This window comes from Vipera ursinii, assembly GCF_947247035.1.
Source record: "Vipera ursinii genome assembly, chromosome: 2".
Classification (NCBI taxonomy): domain Eukaryota; kingdom Metazoa; phylum Chordata; class Lepidosauria; order Squamata; family Viperidae; genus Vipera; species Vipera ursinii.
In genome coordinates, this window is record NC_139513.1 from 183407889 (window position 1) to 183424532 (window position 16644).

The window sequence follows — 16644 nt, forward strand, 5'->3', positions numbered from 1 at the left end:
AGCCCATGTTATATCTTGCATTTGTTAGGAAAAACTGCTTTTAGCAAGAAAAGTGCCCTTTGCAGATAGAGCTCAAATTCGAAAAACAAACACATATTCATGTTCCCCCGGCTCACTGAAGTCCAAAAAACCATGAGTTTTGCAGATCTGATGTCTCCTTGCGGAGATAGCCCATGTTATATCTTGCATTTGTTAGGAAAAACTGCTTTTAGCAAGAAAAGTGCCCTTTGCAGATAGAGCTCAAATTCGAAAAACAAACACATATTCATGTTCCCCCGGCTCACCGAAGTCCAAAAAACCATGAGTTTTGCAGATCTGATGTCTCCTTGCGGAGATAGCCCATGTTATATCTTGCATTTGTTAGGAAAAACTGCTTTTAGCAAGAAAAGTGCCCTTTGCAGATAGAGCTCAAATTCGAAAAACAAACATATTCATGTTCCCCCGGCTCACCGAAGTCCAAAAAACCATGAGTTTTGCAGATCTGATGTCTCCTTGCGGAGATAGCCCATGTTATATCTTGCATTTGTTAGGAAAAACTGCTTTTAGCAAGAAAAGTGCCCTTTGCAGATAGAGCTCAAACTCGAAAAAAAAAAACATATTCATGTTCCCCCGGCTCACCGAAGTCCAAAAAACCATGAGTTTTGCAGATCTGATGTCTCCTTGTGGAGATAGCCCATGTTACATCTTGCATTTGTTAGGAAAAACTGCTTTTAGCAAGAAAAGTGCCCTTTGCAGATAGAGCTCAAATTCGAAAAACAAACACATATTCATGTTCCCCCGGCTCACCGAAGTCCAAAAAACCATGAGTTTTGCAGATCTGATGTCTCCTTGCGGAGATAGCCCATGTTATATCTTGCATTTGTTAGGAAAAACTGCTTTTAGCAAGAAAAGTGCCCTTTGCAGATAGAGCTCAAATTCGAAAAACAAACACATATTCATGTTCCCCCGGCTCACTGAAGTCCAAAAAACCATGAGTTTTGCAGATCTGATGTCTCCTTGCGGAGATAGCCCATGTTATATCTTGCATTTGTTAGGAAAAACTGCTTTTAGCAAGAAAAGTGCCCTTTGCAGATAGAGCTCAAATTCGAAAAACAAACACATATTCATGTTCCCCCGGCTCACCGAAGTCCAAAAAACCATGAGTTTTGCAGATCTGATGTCTCCTTGCGGAGATAGCCCATGTTATATCTTGCATTTGTTAGGAAAAACTGCTTTTAGCAAGAAAAGTGCCCTTTGCAGATAGAGCTCAAATTCGAAAAACAAACATATTCATGTTCCCCCGGCTCACCGAAGTCCAAAAAACCATGAGTTTTGCAGATCTGATGTCTCCTTGCGGAGATAGCCCATGTTATATCTTGCATTTGTTAGGAAAAACTGCTTTTAGCAAGAAAAGTGCCCTTTGCAGATAGAGCTCAAACTCGAAAAAAAAAAACATATTCATGTTCCCCCGGCTCACCGAAGTCCAAAAAACCATGAGTTTTGCAGATCTGATGTCTCCTTGTGGAGATAGCCCATGTTACATCTTGCATTTGTTAGGAAAAACTGCTTTTAGCAAGAAAAGTGCCCTTTGCAGATAGAGCTCAAATTCGAAAAACAAACACATAATCATGTTCCCCCGGCTCACCGAAGTCCAAAAAACCATGAGTTTTGCAGATCTGATGTCTCCTTGCGGAGATAGCCCATGTTATATCTTGCATTTGTTAGGAAAAACTGCTTTTAGCAAGAAAAGTGCCCTTTGCAGATAGAGCTCAAATTCGAAAAACAAACACATATTCATGTTCCCCCGGCTCACCGAAGTCCAAAAAACCATGAGTTTTGCAGATCTGATGTCTCCTTGCGGAGATAGCCCATGTTATATCTTGCATTTGTTAGGAAAAACTGCTTTTAGCAAGAAAAGTGCCCTTTGCAGATAGAGCTCAAACTCGAAAAACAAACACATATTCATGTTCCCCCGGCTCACCGAAGTCCAAAAAACCATGAGTTTTGCAGATCTGATGTCTCCTTGCGGAGATAGCCCATGTTATATCTTGCATTTGTTAGGAAAAACTGCTTTTAGCAAGAAAAGTGCCCTTTGCAGATAGAGCTCAAATTCGAAAAACAAACACATATTCATGTTCCCCCGGCTCACCGAAGTCCAAAAAACCATGAGTTTTGCAGATCTGATGTCTCCTTGCGGAGATAGCCCATGTTATATCTTGCATTTGTTAGGAAAAACTGCTTTTAGCAAGAAAAGTGCCCTTTGCAGATAGAGCTCAAATTCGAAAAACAAACACATATTCATGTTCCCCCGGCTCACCGAAGTCCAAAAAACCATGAGTTTTGCAGATCTGATGTCTCCTTGCGGAGATAGCCCATGTTATATCTTGCATTTGTTAGGAAAAACTGCTTTTAGCAAGAAAAGTGCCCTTTGCAGATAGAGCTCAAATTCGAAAAACAAACACATATTCATGTTCCCCCGGCTCACCGAAGTCCAAAAAACCATGGTTTTGCAGATCTGATGTCTCCTTGCGGAGATAGCCCATGTTATATCTTGCATTTGTTAGGAAAAACTGCTTTTAGCAAGAAAAGTGCCCTTTGCAGATAGAGCTTAAATAAGAAAAACAAGCACATATTCATGTTCCCCATCCTCCCCGAAGTCCAAAAAACCATGAGTTTTGCAGATCTGATGTCTCCTTGCGGAGATAGCCCATGTTATATCTTGCATTTGTTAGGAAAAACTGCTTTTAGCAAGAAAAGTGCCCTTTGCAGATAGAGCTCAAATTCGAAAAACAAACACATATTCATGTTCCCCCGGCTCACCGAAGTCCAAAAAACCATGAGTTTTGCAGATCTGATGTCTCCTTGCGGAGATAGCCCATGTTATATCTTGCATTTGTTAGGAAAAACTGCTTTTAGCAAGAAAAGTGCCCTTTGCAGATAGAGCTCAAATTCGAAAAACAAACACATATTCATGTTCCCCCGGCTCACCGAAGTCCAAAAAACCATGAGTTTTGCAGATCTGATGTCTCCTTGCGGAGATAGCCCATGTTATATCTTGCATTTGTTAGGAAAAACTGCTTTTAGCAAGAAAAGTGCCCTTTGCAGATAGAGCTCAAATTCGAAAAACAAACACATATTCATGTTCCCCCGGCTCACCGAAGTCCAAAAAACCATGAGTTTTGCAGATCTGATGTCTCCTTGCGGAGATAGCCCATGTTATATCTTGCATTTGTTCGGAAAAACTGCTTTTAGCAAGAAAAGTGCCCTTTGCAGATAGAGCTCAAATTCGAAAAACAAACACATATTCATGTTCCCCCGGCTCACCGAAGTCCAAAAAACCATGGTTTTGCAGATCTGATGTCTGCTTGCGGAGATAGCCCATGTTATATCTTGCATTTGTTAAGAAAAACTGCTTTTAGCAAGAAAAGTGCCCTTTGCAGATAGAGCTCAAATTCGAAAAACAAACACATATTCATGTTCCCCCGGCTCACCGAAGTCCAAAAAACCATGAGTTTTGCAGATCTGATGTCTCCTTGCGGAGATAGCCCATGTTATATCTTGCATTTGTTAGGAAAAACTGCTTTTAGCAAGAAAAGTGCCCTTTGCAGATAGAGCTCAAATTCGAAAAACAAACACATATTCATGTTCCCCCGGCTCACCGAAGTCCAAAAAACCATGAGTTTTGCAGATCTGATGTCTCCTTGCGGAGATAGCCCATGTTATATCTTGCATTTGTTAGGAAAAACTGCTTTTAGCAAGAAAAGTGCCCTTTGCAGATAGAGCTCAAATTCGAAAAACAAACACATATTCATGTTCCCCCGGCTCACCGAAGTCCAAAAAACCATGAGTTTTGCAGATCTGATGTCTCCTTGCGGAGATAGCCCATGTTATATCTTGCATTTGTTAGGAAAAACTGCTTTTAGCAAGAAAAGTGCCCTTTGCAGATAGAGCTCAAACTCGAAAAACAAACACATATTCATGTTCCCCCGGCTCACCAAAGTCCAAAAAACCATGAGTTTTGCAGATCTGATGTCTCCTTGCGGAGATAGCCCATGTTATATCTTGCATTTGTTAGGAAAAACTGCTTTTAGCAAGAAAAGTGCCCTTTGCAGATAGAGCTCAAATTCGAAAAACAAACACATATTCATGTTCCCCCGGCTCACCGAAGTCCAAAAAACCATGAGTTTTGCAGATCTGATGTCTCCTTGCGGAGATAGCCCATGTTATATCTTGCATTTGTTAGGAAAAACTGCTTTTAGCAAGAAAAGTGCCCTTTGCAGATAGAGCTCAAATTCGAAAAACAAACACATATTCATGTTCCCCCGGCTCACCGAAGTCCAAAAAACCATGAGTTTTGCAGATCTGATGTCTCCTTGCGGACATAGCCCATGTTATATCTTGCATTTGTTAGGAAAAACTGCTTTTAGCAAGAAAAGTGCCCTTTGCAGATAGAGCTTAAATAAGAAAAACAAGCACATATTCATGTTCCCCATCCTTCCCGAAGACCAAAAAACCATGCGTTTTGCAGTTCTGATGTATCCTTGCGGAGATAGCCCATGTTATATCTTGCATTTGTTAGGAAAAACTGCTTTTAGCAAGAAAAGTGCCCTTTGCAGATAGAGCTTAAACAAGAAAAACAAGCACATATTCATGTTCCCCATCCTCCCCGAAGTCCAAAAAACCATGAGTTTTGCAGATCTGATGTCTCCTTGCGGAGATAGCCCATGTTATATCTTGCATTTGTTAGGAAAAACTGCTTTTAGCAAGAAAAGTGCCCTTTGTAGATAGAGCTCAAATTCGAAAAACAAGCACATATTCATGTTCCCCCGGCTCACCGAAGTCCAAAAAACCATGAGTTTTGCAGATCTGATGTCTCCTTGCGGAGATAGCCCATGTTATATCTTGCATTTGTTAGGAAAAACTGCTTTTAGCAAGAAAAGTGCCCTTTGCAGATAGAACTCAAATTCGAAAAACAAACACATATTCATTTTCCCCCGGCTCACCGAAGTCCAAAAAACCATGAGTTTTGCAGATCTGATGTCTCCTTGCGGAGATAGCCCATGTTATATCTTGCATTTGTTAGGAAAAACTGCTTTTAGCAAGAAAAGTGCCCTTTGCAGATAGAGCTCAAATTCGAAAAACAAACACATATTCATGTTCCCCCGGCTCACCGAAGTCCAAAAAACCATGAGTTTTGCAGATCTGATGTCTCCTTGCGGAGATAGCCCATGTTATATCTTGCATTTGTTAGGAAAAACTGCTTTTAGCAAGAAAAGTGCCCTTTGCAGATAGAGCTCAAATTCGAAAAACAAACACATATTCATGTTCCCCCGGCTCACCGAAGTCCAAAAAACCATGAGTTTTGCAGATCTGATGTCTCCTTGCGGAGATAGCCCATGTTATATCTTGCATTTGTTAGGAAAAACTGCTTTTAGCAAGAAAAGTGCCCTTTGCAGATAGAGCTCAAATTCGAAAAACAAACACATATTCATGTTCCCCCGGCTCACCGAAGTCCAAAAAACCATGAGTTTTGCAGATCTGATGTCTCCTTGCGGAGATAGCCCATGTTATATCTTGCATTTGTTAGGAAAAACTGCTTTTAGCAAGAAAAGTGCCCTTTGCAGATAGAGCTCAAATTCGAAAAACAAACACATATTCATGTTCCCCCGGCTCACCGAAGTCCAAAAAACCATGGTTTTGCAGATCTGATGTCTCCTTGCGGAGATAGCCCATGTTATATCTTGCATTTGTTAGGAAAAACTGCTTTTAGCAAGAAAAGTGCCCTTTGCAGATAGAGCTCAAATTCGAAAAACAAACACATATTCATGTTCCCCCGGCTCACCGAAGTCCAAAAAACCATGAGTTTTGCAGATCTGATGTCTCCTTGCGGAGATAGCCCATGTTATATCTTGCATTTGTTAGGAAAAACTGCTTTTAGCAAGAAAAGTGCCCTTTGCAGATAGAGCTCAAATTCGAAAAACAAACACATATTCATGTTCCCCCGGCTCACCGAAGTCCAAAAAACCATGAGTTTTGCAGATCTGATGTCTCCTTGCGGAGATAGCCCATGTTATATCTTGCATTTGTTAGGAAAAACTGCTTTTAGCAAGAAAAGTGCCCTTTGCAGATAGAGCTCAAATTCGAAAAACAAACACATATTCATGTTCCCCCGGCTCACCGAAGTCCAAAAAACCATGAGTTTTGCAGATCTGATGTCTCCTTGCGGAGATAGCCCATGTTATATCTTGCATTTGTTCGGAAAAACTGCTTTTAGCAAGAAAAGTGCCCTTTGCAGATAGAGCTCAAATTCGAAAAACAAACACATATTCATGTTCCCCCGGCTCACCGAAGTCCAAAAAACCATGGTTTTGCAGATCTGATGTCTGCTTGCGGAGATAGCCCATGTTATATCTTGCATTTGTTAAGAAAAACTGCTTTTAGCAAGAAAAGTGCCCTTTGCAGATAGAGCTCAAATTCGAAAAACAAACACATATTCATGTTCCCCCGGCTCACCGAAGTCCAAAAAACCATGAGTTTTGCAGATCTGATGTCTCCTTGCGGAGATAGCCCATGTTATATCTTGCATTTGTTAGGAAAAACTGCTTTTAGCAAGAAAAGTGCCCTTTGCAGATAGAGCTCAAATTCGAAAAACAAACACATATTCATGTTCCCCCGGCTCACCGAAGTCCAAAAAACCATGAGTTTTGCAGATCTGATGTCTCCTTGCGGAGATAGCCCATGTTATATCTTGCATTTGTTAGGAAAAACTGCTTTTAGCAAGAAAAGTGCCCTTTGCAGATAGAGCTCAAATTCGAAAAACAAACACATATTCATGTTCCCCCGGCTCACCGAAGTCCAAAAAACCATGAGTTTTGCAGATCTGATGTCTCCTTGCGGAGATAGCCCATGTTATATCTTGCATTTGTTAGGAAAAACTGCTTTTAGCAAGAAAAGTGCCCTTTGCAGATAGAGCTCAAACTCGAAAAACAAACACATATTCATGTTCCCCCGGCTCACCAAAGTCCAAAAAACCATGAGTTTTGCAGATCTGATGTCTCCTTGCGGAGATAGCCCATGTTATATCTTGCATTTGTTAGGAAAAACTGCTTTTAGCAAGAAAAGTGCCCTTTGCAGATAGAGCTCAAATTCGAAAAACAAACACATATTCATGTTCCCCCGGCTCACCGAAGTCCAAAAAACCATGAGTTTTGCAGATCTGATGTCTCCTTGCGGAGATAGCCCATGTTATATCTTGCATTTGTTAGGAAAAACTGCTTTTAGCAAGAAAAGTGCCCTTTGCAGATAGAGCTCAAATTCGAAAAACAAACACATATTCATGTTCCCCCGGCTCACCGAAGTCCAAAAAACCATGAGTTTTGCAGATCTGATGTCTCCTTGCGGACATAGCCCATGTTATATCTTGCATTTGTTAGGAAAAACTGCTTTTAGCAAGAAAAGTGCCCTTTGCAGATAGAGCTTAAATAAGAAAAACAAGCACATATTCATGTTCCCCATCCTTCCCGAAGACCAAAAAACCATGCGTTTTGCAGTTCTGATGTATCCTTGCGGAGATAGCCCATGTTATATCTTGCATTTGTTAGGAAAAACTGCTTTTAGCAAGAAAAGTGCCCTTTGCAGATAGAGCTTAAACAAGAAAAACAAGCACATATTCATGTTCCCCATCCTCCCCGAAGTCCAAAAAACCATGAGTTTTGCAGATCTGATGTCTCCTTGCGGAGATAGCCCATGTTATATCTTGCATTTGTTAGGAAAAACTGCTTTTAGCAAGAAAAGTGCCCTTTGCAGATAGAGCTCAAATTCGAAAAACAAGCACATATTCATGTTCCCCCGGCTCACCGAAGTCCAAAAAACCATGAGTTTTGCAGATCTGATGTCTCCTTGCGGAGATAGCCCCTGTTATATCTTGCATTTGTTAGGAAAAACTGCTTTTAGCAAGAAAAGTGCCCTTTGCAGATAGAGCTCAAATTCGAAAAACAAACACATATTCATGTTCCCCCGGCTCACCGAAGTCCAAAAAACCATGAGTTTTGCAGATCTGATGTCTCCTTGCGGAGATAGCCCATGTTATATCTTGCATTTGTTAGGAAAAACTGCTTTTAGCAAGAAAAGTGCCCTTTGCAGATAGAACTCAAATTCGAAAAACAAACACATATTCATTTTCCCCCGGCTCACCGAAGTCCAAAAAACCATGAGTTTTGCAGATCTGATGTCTCCTTGCGGAGATAGCCCATGTTATATCTTGCATTTGTTAGGAAAAACTGCTTTTAGCAAGAAAAGTGCCCTTTGCAGATAGAGCTCAAATTCGAAAAACAAACACATATTCATGTTCCCCCGGCTCACCGAAGTCCAAAAAACCATGAGTTTTGCAGATCTGATGTCTCCTTGCGGAGATAGCCCATGTTATATCTTGCATTTGTTAGGAAAAACTGCTTTTAGCAAGAAAAGTGCCCTTTGCAGATAGAGCTTAAATAAGAAAAACAAGCACATATTCATGTTCCCCATCCTCCCCAAAGACCAAAAAACCATGCGTTTTGCAGTTCTGATGTCTCCTTGCGGAGATAGCCCATGTTATATCTTGCATTTGTTAGGAAAAACTGCTTTTAGCAAGAAAAGTGCCCTTTGCAGATAGAGCTCAAATTCGAAAAACAAACACATATTCATGTTCCCCCGGCTCACCGAAGTCCAAAAAACCATGAGTTTTGCAGATCTGATGTCTCCTTGCGGAGATAGCCCATGTTATATCTTGCATTTGTTAGGAAAAACTGCTTTTAGCAAGAAAAGTGCCCTTTGCAGATAGAGCTCAAATTCGAAAAACAAACACATATTCATGTTCCCCCGGCTCACCGAAGTCCAAAAAACCATGAGTTTTGCAGATCTGATGTCTCCTTGCGGAGATAGCCCATGTTATATCTTGCATTTGTTAGGAAAAACTGCTTTTAGCAAGAAAAGTGCCCTTTGCAGATAGAGCTCAAATTCGAAAAACAAACACATATTCATGTTCCCCCGGCTCACCGAAGTCCAAAAAACCATGAGTTTTGCAGATCTGATGTCTCCTTGCGGAGATAGCCCATGTTATATCTTGCATTTGTTAGGAAAAACTGCTTTTAGCAAGAAAAGTGCCCTTTGCAGATAGAGCTCAAATTCGAAAAACAAACACATATTCATGTTCCCCCGGCTCACCGAAGTCCAAAAAACCATGAGTTTTGCAGATCTGATGTCTCCTTGCGGAGATAGCCCATGTTATATCTTGCATTTGTTAGGAAAAACTGCTTTTAGCAAGAAAAGTGCCCTTTGCAGATAGAGCTTAAATAAGAAAAACAAGCACATATTCATGTTCCCCATCCTCCCCGAAGTCCAAAAAACCATGAGTTTTGCAGATCTGATGTCTCCTTGCGGAGATAGCCCATGTTATATCTTGCATTTGTTAGGAAAAACTGCTTTTAGCAAGAAAAGTGCCCTTTGCAGATAGAGCTCAAATTGGAAAAACAAGCACATATTCATGTTCCCCCGGCTCACCGAAGTCCAAAAAACCATGAGTTTTGCAGATCTGATGTCTCCTTGCGGAGATAGCCCATGTTATATCTTGCATTTGTTAGGAAAAACTGCTTTTAGCAAGAAAAGTGCCCTTTGCAGATAGAGCTCAAATTCCAAAAACAAACACATATTCATGTTCCCCCGGCTCACCGAAGTCCAAAAAACCATGAGTTTTGCAGATCTGATGTCTCCTTGCGGAGATAGCCCATGTTATATCTTGCATTTGTTAGGAAAAACTGCTTTTAGCAAGAAAAGTGCCCTTTGCAGATAGAGCTCAAATTCCAAAAACAAACACATATTCATGTTCCCCCGGCTCACCGAAGTCCAAAAAACCATGAGTTTTGCAGATCTGATGTCTCCTTGCGGAGATAGCCCATGTTATATCTTGCATTTGTTAGGAAAAACTGCTTTTAGCAAGAAAAGTGCCCTTTGCAGATAGAGCTCAAATTCGAAAAACAAACACATATTCATGTTCCCCCGGCTCACCGAAGTCCAAAAAACCATGAGTTTTGCAGATCTGATGTCTCCTTGCGGAGATAGCCCATGTTATATCTTGCATTTGTTAGGAAAAACTGCTTTTAGCAAGAAAAGTGCCCTTTGCAGATAGAGCTCAAATTCGAAAAACAAACACATATTCATGTTCCCCCGGCTCACCGAAGTCCAAAAAACCATGAGTTTTGCAGATCTGATGTCTCCTTGCGGAGATAGCCCATGTTATATCTTGCATTTGTTAGGAAAAACTGCTTTTAGCAAGAAAAGTGCCCTTTGCAGATAGAGCTCAAATTCGAAAAACAAACACATATTCATGTTCCCCCGGCTCACCGAAGTCCAAAAAACCATGAGTTTTGCAGATCTGATGTCTCCTTGCGGAGATAGCCCATGTTATATCTTGCATTTGTTAGGAAAAACTGCTTTTAGCAAGAAAAGTGCCCTTTGCAGATAGAGCTCAAATTCGAAAAACAAACACATATTCATGTTCCCCCGGCTCACCGAAGTCCAAAAAACCATGAGTTTTGCAGATCTGATGTCTCCTTGCGGAGATAGCCCATGTTATATCTTGCATTTGTTAGGAAAAACTGCTTTTAGCAAGAAAAGTGCCCTTTGCAGATAGAGCTCAAACTCGAAAAACAAACACATATTCATGTTCCCCCGGCTCACCGAAGTCCAAAAAACCATGAGTTTTGCAGATCTGATGTCTCCTTGCGGAGATAGCCCATGTTATATCTTGCATTTGTTAGGAAAAACTGCTTTTAGCAAGAAAAGTGCCCTTTGCAGATAGAGCTTAAATAAGAAAAACAAGCACATATTCATGTTCCCCATCCTCCCCGAAGTCCAAAAAACCATGAGTTTTGCAGATCTGATGTCTCCTTGCGGAGATAGCCCATGTTATATCTTGCATTTGTTAGGAAAAACTGCTTTTAGCAAGAAAAGTGCCCTTTGCAGATAGAGCTCAAATTCGAAAAACAAACACATATTCATGTTCCCCCGGCTCACCGAAGTCCAAAAAACCATGAGTTTTGCAGATCTGATGTCTCCTTGCGGAGATAGCCCATGTTATATCTTGCATTTGTTAGGAAAAACTGCTTTTAGCAAGAAAAGTGCCCTTTGCAGATAGAGCTCAAATTCGAAAAACAAACACATATTCATGTTCCCCCGGCTCACCGAAGTCCAAAAAACCATGAGTTTTGCAGATCTGATGTCTCCTTGCGGAGATAGCCCATGTTATATCTTGCATTTGTTAGGAAAAACTGCTTTTAGCAAGAAAAGTGCCCTTTGCAGATAGAGCTCAAACTCGAAAAACAAACACATATTCATGTTCCCCCGGCTCACCGAAGTCCAAAAAACCATGAGTTTTGCAGATCTGATGTCTCCTTGCGGAGATAGCCCATGTTATATCTTGCATTTGTTAGGAAAAACTGCTTTTATCAAGAAAAGTGCCCTTTGCAGATAGAGCTTAAATAAGAAAAACAAGCACATATTCATGTTCCCCATCCTCCCCGAAGTCCAAAAAACCATGAGTTTTGCAGATCTGATGTCTCCTTGCGGAGATAGCCCATGTTATATCTTGCATTTGTTAGGAAAAACTGCTTTTAGCAAGAAAAGTGCCCTTTGCAGATAGAGCTTAAATAAGAAAAACAAGCACATATTCATGTTCCCCATCTTCCCCAAAGACCAAAAAACCATGCGTTTTGCAGTTCTGATGTCTCCTTGCGGAGATAGCCCATGTTATATCTTGCATTTGTTAGGAAAAACTGCTTTTAGCAAGAAAAGTGCCCTTTGCAGATAGAGCTTAAATAAGAAAAACAAGCACATATTCATGTTCCCCATCCTCCCCGAAGTCCAAAAAACCATGAGTTTTGCAGATCTGATGTCTCCTTGCGGAGATAGCCCATGTTATATCTTGCATTTGTTAGGAAAAACTGCTTTTAGCAAGAAAAGTGCCCTTTGCAGATAGAGCTCAAATTCGAAAAACAAACACATATTCATGTTCCCCCGGCTCACCGAAGTCCAAAAAACCATGAGTTTTGCAGATCTGATGTCTCCTTGCGGAGATAGCCCATGTTATATCTTGCATTTGTTAGGAAAAACTGCTTTTAGCAAGAAAAGTGCCCTTTGCAGATAGAGCTCAAATTCGAAAAACAAACACATATTCATGTTCCCCCGGCTCACCGAAGTCCAAAAAACCATGAGTTTTGCAGATCTGATGTCTCCTTGCGGAGATAGCCCATGTTATATCTTGCATTTGTTAGGAAAAACTGCTTTTAGCAAGAAAAGTGCCCTTTGCAGATAGAGCTCAAATTCGAAAAACAAACACATATTCATGTTCCCCCGGCTCACCGAAGTCCAAAAAACCATGAGTTTTGCAGATCTGATGTCTCCTTGCGGAGATAGCCCATGTTATATCTTGCATTTGTTAGGAAAAACTGCTTTTAGCAAGAAAAGTGCCCTTTGCAGATAGAGCTCAAATTCGAAAAACAAACACATATTCATGTTCCCCCGGCTCACCGAAGTCCAAAAAACCATGAGTTTTGCAGATCTGATGTCTCCTTGCGGAGATAGCCCATGTTATATCTTGCATTTGTTAGGAAAAACTGCTTTTAGCAAGAAAAGTGCCCTTTGCAGATAGAGCTCAAATTCGAAAAACAAACACATATTCATGTTCCCCCGGCTCACCGAAGTCCAAAAAACCATGAGTTTTGCAGATCTGATGTCTCCTTGCGGAGATAGCCCATGTTATATCTTGCATTTGTTAGGAAAAACTGCTTTTAGCAAGAAAAGTGCCCTTTGCAGATAGAGCTCAAATTCGAAAAACAAACACATATTCATGTTCCCCCAGCTCACGGAAGTCCAAAAAACCATGAGTTTTGCAGATCTGATGTCTCCTTGCGGAGATAGCCCATGTTATATCTTGCATTTGTTAGGAAAAACTGCTTTTAGCAAGAAAAGTGCCCTTTGCAGATAGAGCTCAAATTCGAAAAACAAACACATATTCATGTTCCCCCGGCTCACGGAAGTCCAAAAAACCATGAGTTTTGCAGATCTGATGTCTCCTTGCGGAGATAGCCCATGTTATATCTTGCATTTGTTAGGAAAAACTGCTTTTAGCAAGAAAAGTGCCCTTTGCAGATAGAGCTCAAATTCGAAAAACAAACACATATTCATGTTCCCCCGGCTCACCGAAGTCCAAAAAACCATGAGTTTTGCAGATCTGATGTCTCCTTGCGGAGATAGCCCATGTTATATCTTGCATTTGTTAGGAAAAACTGCTTTTAGCAAGAAAAGTGCCCTTTGCAGATAGAGCTTAAATAAGAAAAACAAGCACATATTCATGTTCCCCATCCTCCCCGAAGACCAAAAAACCATGCGTTTTGCAGATCTGATGTCTCCTTGCGGAGATAGCCCATGTTATATCTTGCATTTGTTAGGAAAAACTGCTTTTAGCAAGAAAAGTGCCCTTTGCAGATAGAGCTTAAATAAGAAAAACAAGCACATATTCATGTTCCCCATCCTCCCCGAAGACCAAAAAACCATGCGTTTTGCAGTTCTGATGTCTCCTTGCGGAGATAGCCCATGTTATATCTTGCATTTGTTAGGAAAAACTGCTTTTAGCAAGAAAAGTGCCCTTTGCAGATAGAGCTCAAATTCGAAAAACAAACACATATTCATGTTCCCCCGGCTCACCGAAGTCCAAAAAACCATGAGTTTTGCAGATCTGATGTCTCCTTGCGGAGATAGCCCATGTTATATCTTGCATTTGTTAGGAAAAACTACTTTTAGCAAGAAAAGTGCCCTTTGCAGATAGAGCTCAAATTCGAAAAACAAACACATATTCATGTTCCCCCGGCTCACCGAAGTCCAAAAAACCATGAGTTTTGCAGATCTGATGTCTCCTTGCGGAGATAGCCCATGTTATATCTTGCATTTGTTAGGAAAAACTGCTTTTAGCAAGAAAAGTGCCCTTTGCAGATAGAGCTCAAATTCGAAAAACAAACACATATTCATGTTCCCCCGGCTCACCGAAGTCCAAAAAACCATGAGTTTTGCAGATCTGATGTCTCCTTGCGGAGATAGCCCATGTTATATCTTGCATTTGTTAGGAAAAACTGCTTTTAGCAAGAAAAGTGCCCTTTGCAGATAGAGCTTAAATAAGAAAAACAAGCACATATTCATGTTCCCCATCCTCCCCGAAGACCAAAAAACCATGAGTTTTGCAGATCTGATGTCTCCTTGCGGAGATAGCCCATGTTATATCTTGCATTTGTTAGGAAAAACTGCTTTTAGCAAGAAAAGTGCCCTTTGCAGATAGAGCTCAAATTCGAAAAACAAACACATATTCATGTTCCCCCGGCTCACCGAAGTCCAAAAAACCATGAGTTTTGCAGATCTGATGTCTCCTTGCGGAGATAGCCCATGTTATATCTTGCATTTGTTAGGAAAAACTGCTTTTAGCAAGAAAAGTGCCCTTTGCAGATAGAGCTTAAATAAGAAAAACAAGCACATATTCATGTTCCCCATCCTCCCCGAAGACCAAAAAACCATGCGTTTTGCAGTTCTGATGTCTCCTTGCGGAGATAGCCCATGTTATATCTTGCATTTGTTAGGAAAAACTGCTTTTAGCAAGAAAAGTGCCCTTTGCAGATAGAGCTCAAATTCGAAAAACAAACACATATTCATGTTCCCCCGGCTCACCGAAGTCCAAAAAACCATGAGTTTTGCAGATCTGATGTCTCCTTGCGGAGATAGCCCATGTTATATCTTGCATTTGTTAGGAAAAACTGCTTTTAGCAAGAAAAGTGCCCTTTGCAGATAGAGCTCAAATTCGAAAAACAAACACATATTCATGTTCCCCCGGCTCACCGAAGTCCAAAAAACCATGAGTTTTGCAGATCTGATGTCTCCTTGCGGAGATAGCCCATGTTATATCTTGCATTTGTTAGGAAAAACTGCTTTTAGCAAGAAAAGTGCCCTTTGCAGATAGAGCTCAAATTCGAAAAACAAACACATATTCATGTTCCCCCGGCTCACCGAAGTCCAAAAAACCATGAGTTTTGCAGATCTGATGTCTCCTTGCGGAGATAGCCCATGTTATATCTTGCATTTGTTAGGAAAAACTGCTTTTAGCAAGAAAAGTGCCCTTTGCAGATAGAGCTCAAATTCGAAAAACAAACACATATTCATGTTCCCCCGGCTCACCGAAGTCCAAAAAACCATGAGTTTTGCAGATCTGATGTCTCCTTGCGGAGATAGCCCATGTTATATCTTGCATTTGTTAGGAAAAACTGCTTTTAGCAAGAAAAGTGCCCTTTGCAGATAGAGCTCAAATTCGAAAAACAAACACATATTCATGTTCCCCCGGCTCACCGAAGTCCAAAAAACCATGAGTTTTGCAGATCTGATGTCTCCTTGCGGAGATAGCCCATGTTATATCTTGCATTTGTTAGGAAAAACTGCTTTTAGCAAGAAAAGTGCCCTTTGCAGATAGAGCTCAAATTCGAAAAACAAACACATATTCATGTTCCCCATCCTCCCCGAAGACCAAAAAACCATGACTTTTGCAGATCTGATGTCTCCTTGCGGAGATAGCCCATGTTATATCTTGCATTTGTTAGGAAAAACTGCTTTTAGCAAGAAAAGTGCCCTTTGCAGATAGAGCTCAAACTCGAAAAACAAACACATATTCATGTTCCCCCGGCTCACCGAAGTCCAAAAAACCATGAGTTTTGCAGATCTGATGTCTCCTTGCGGAGATAGCCCATGTTATATCTTGCATTTGTTAGGAAAAACTGCTTTTAGCAAGAAAAGTGCCCTTTGCAGATAGAGCTCAAACTCGAAAAACAAACACATATTCATGTTCCCCCGGCTCACCGAAGTCCAAAAAACCATGAGTTTTGCAGATCTGATGTCTCCTTGCGGAGATAGCCCATGTTATATCTTGCATTTGTTAGGAAAAACTGCTTTTATCAAGAAAAGTGCCCTTTGCAGATAGAGCTTAAATAAGAAAAACAAGCACATATTCATGTTCCCCATCCTCCCCGAAGTCCAAAAAACCATGAGTTTTGCAGATCTGATGTCTCCTTGCGGAGATAGCCCATGTTATATCTTGCATTTGTTAGGAAAAACTGCTTTTAGCAAGAAAAGTGCCCTTTGCAGATAGAGCTTAAATAAGAAAAACAAGCACATATTCATGTTCCCCATCTTCCCCAAAGACCAAAAAACCATGCGTTTTGCAGTTCTGATGTCTCCTTGCGGAGATAGCCCATGTTATATCTTGCATTTGTTAGGAAAAACTGCTTTTAGCAAGAAAAGTGCCCTTTGCAGATAGAGCTTAAATAAGAAAAACAAGCACATATTCATGTTCCCCATCCTCCCCGAAGTCCAAAAAACCATGAGTTTTGCAGATCTGATGTCTCCTTGCGGAGATAGCCCATGTTATATCTTGCATTTGTTAGGAAAAACTGCTTTTAGCAAGAAAAGTGCCCTTTGCAGATAGAGCTCAAATTCGAAAAACAAACACATATTCATGTTCCCCCGGCTCACCGAAGTCCAAAAAACCATGAGTTTTGCAGATCTGATGTCTCCTTGCGGAGATAGCCCATGTTATATCTTGCA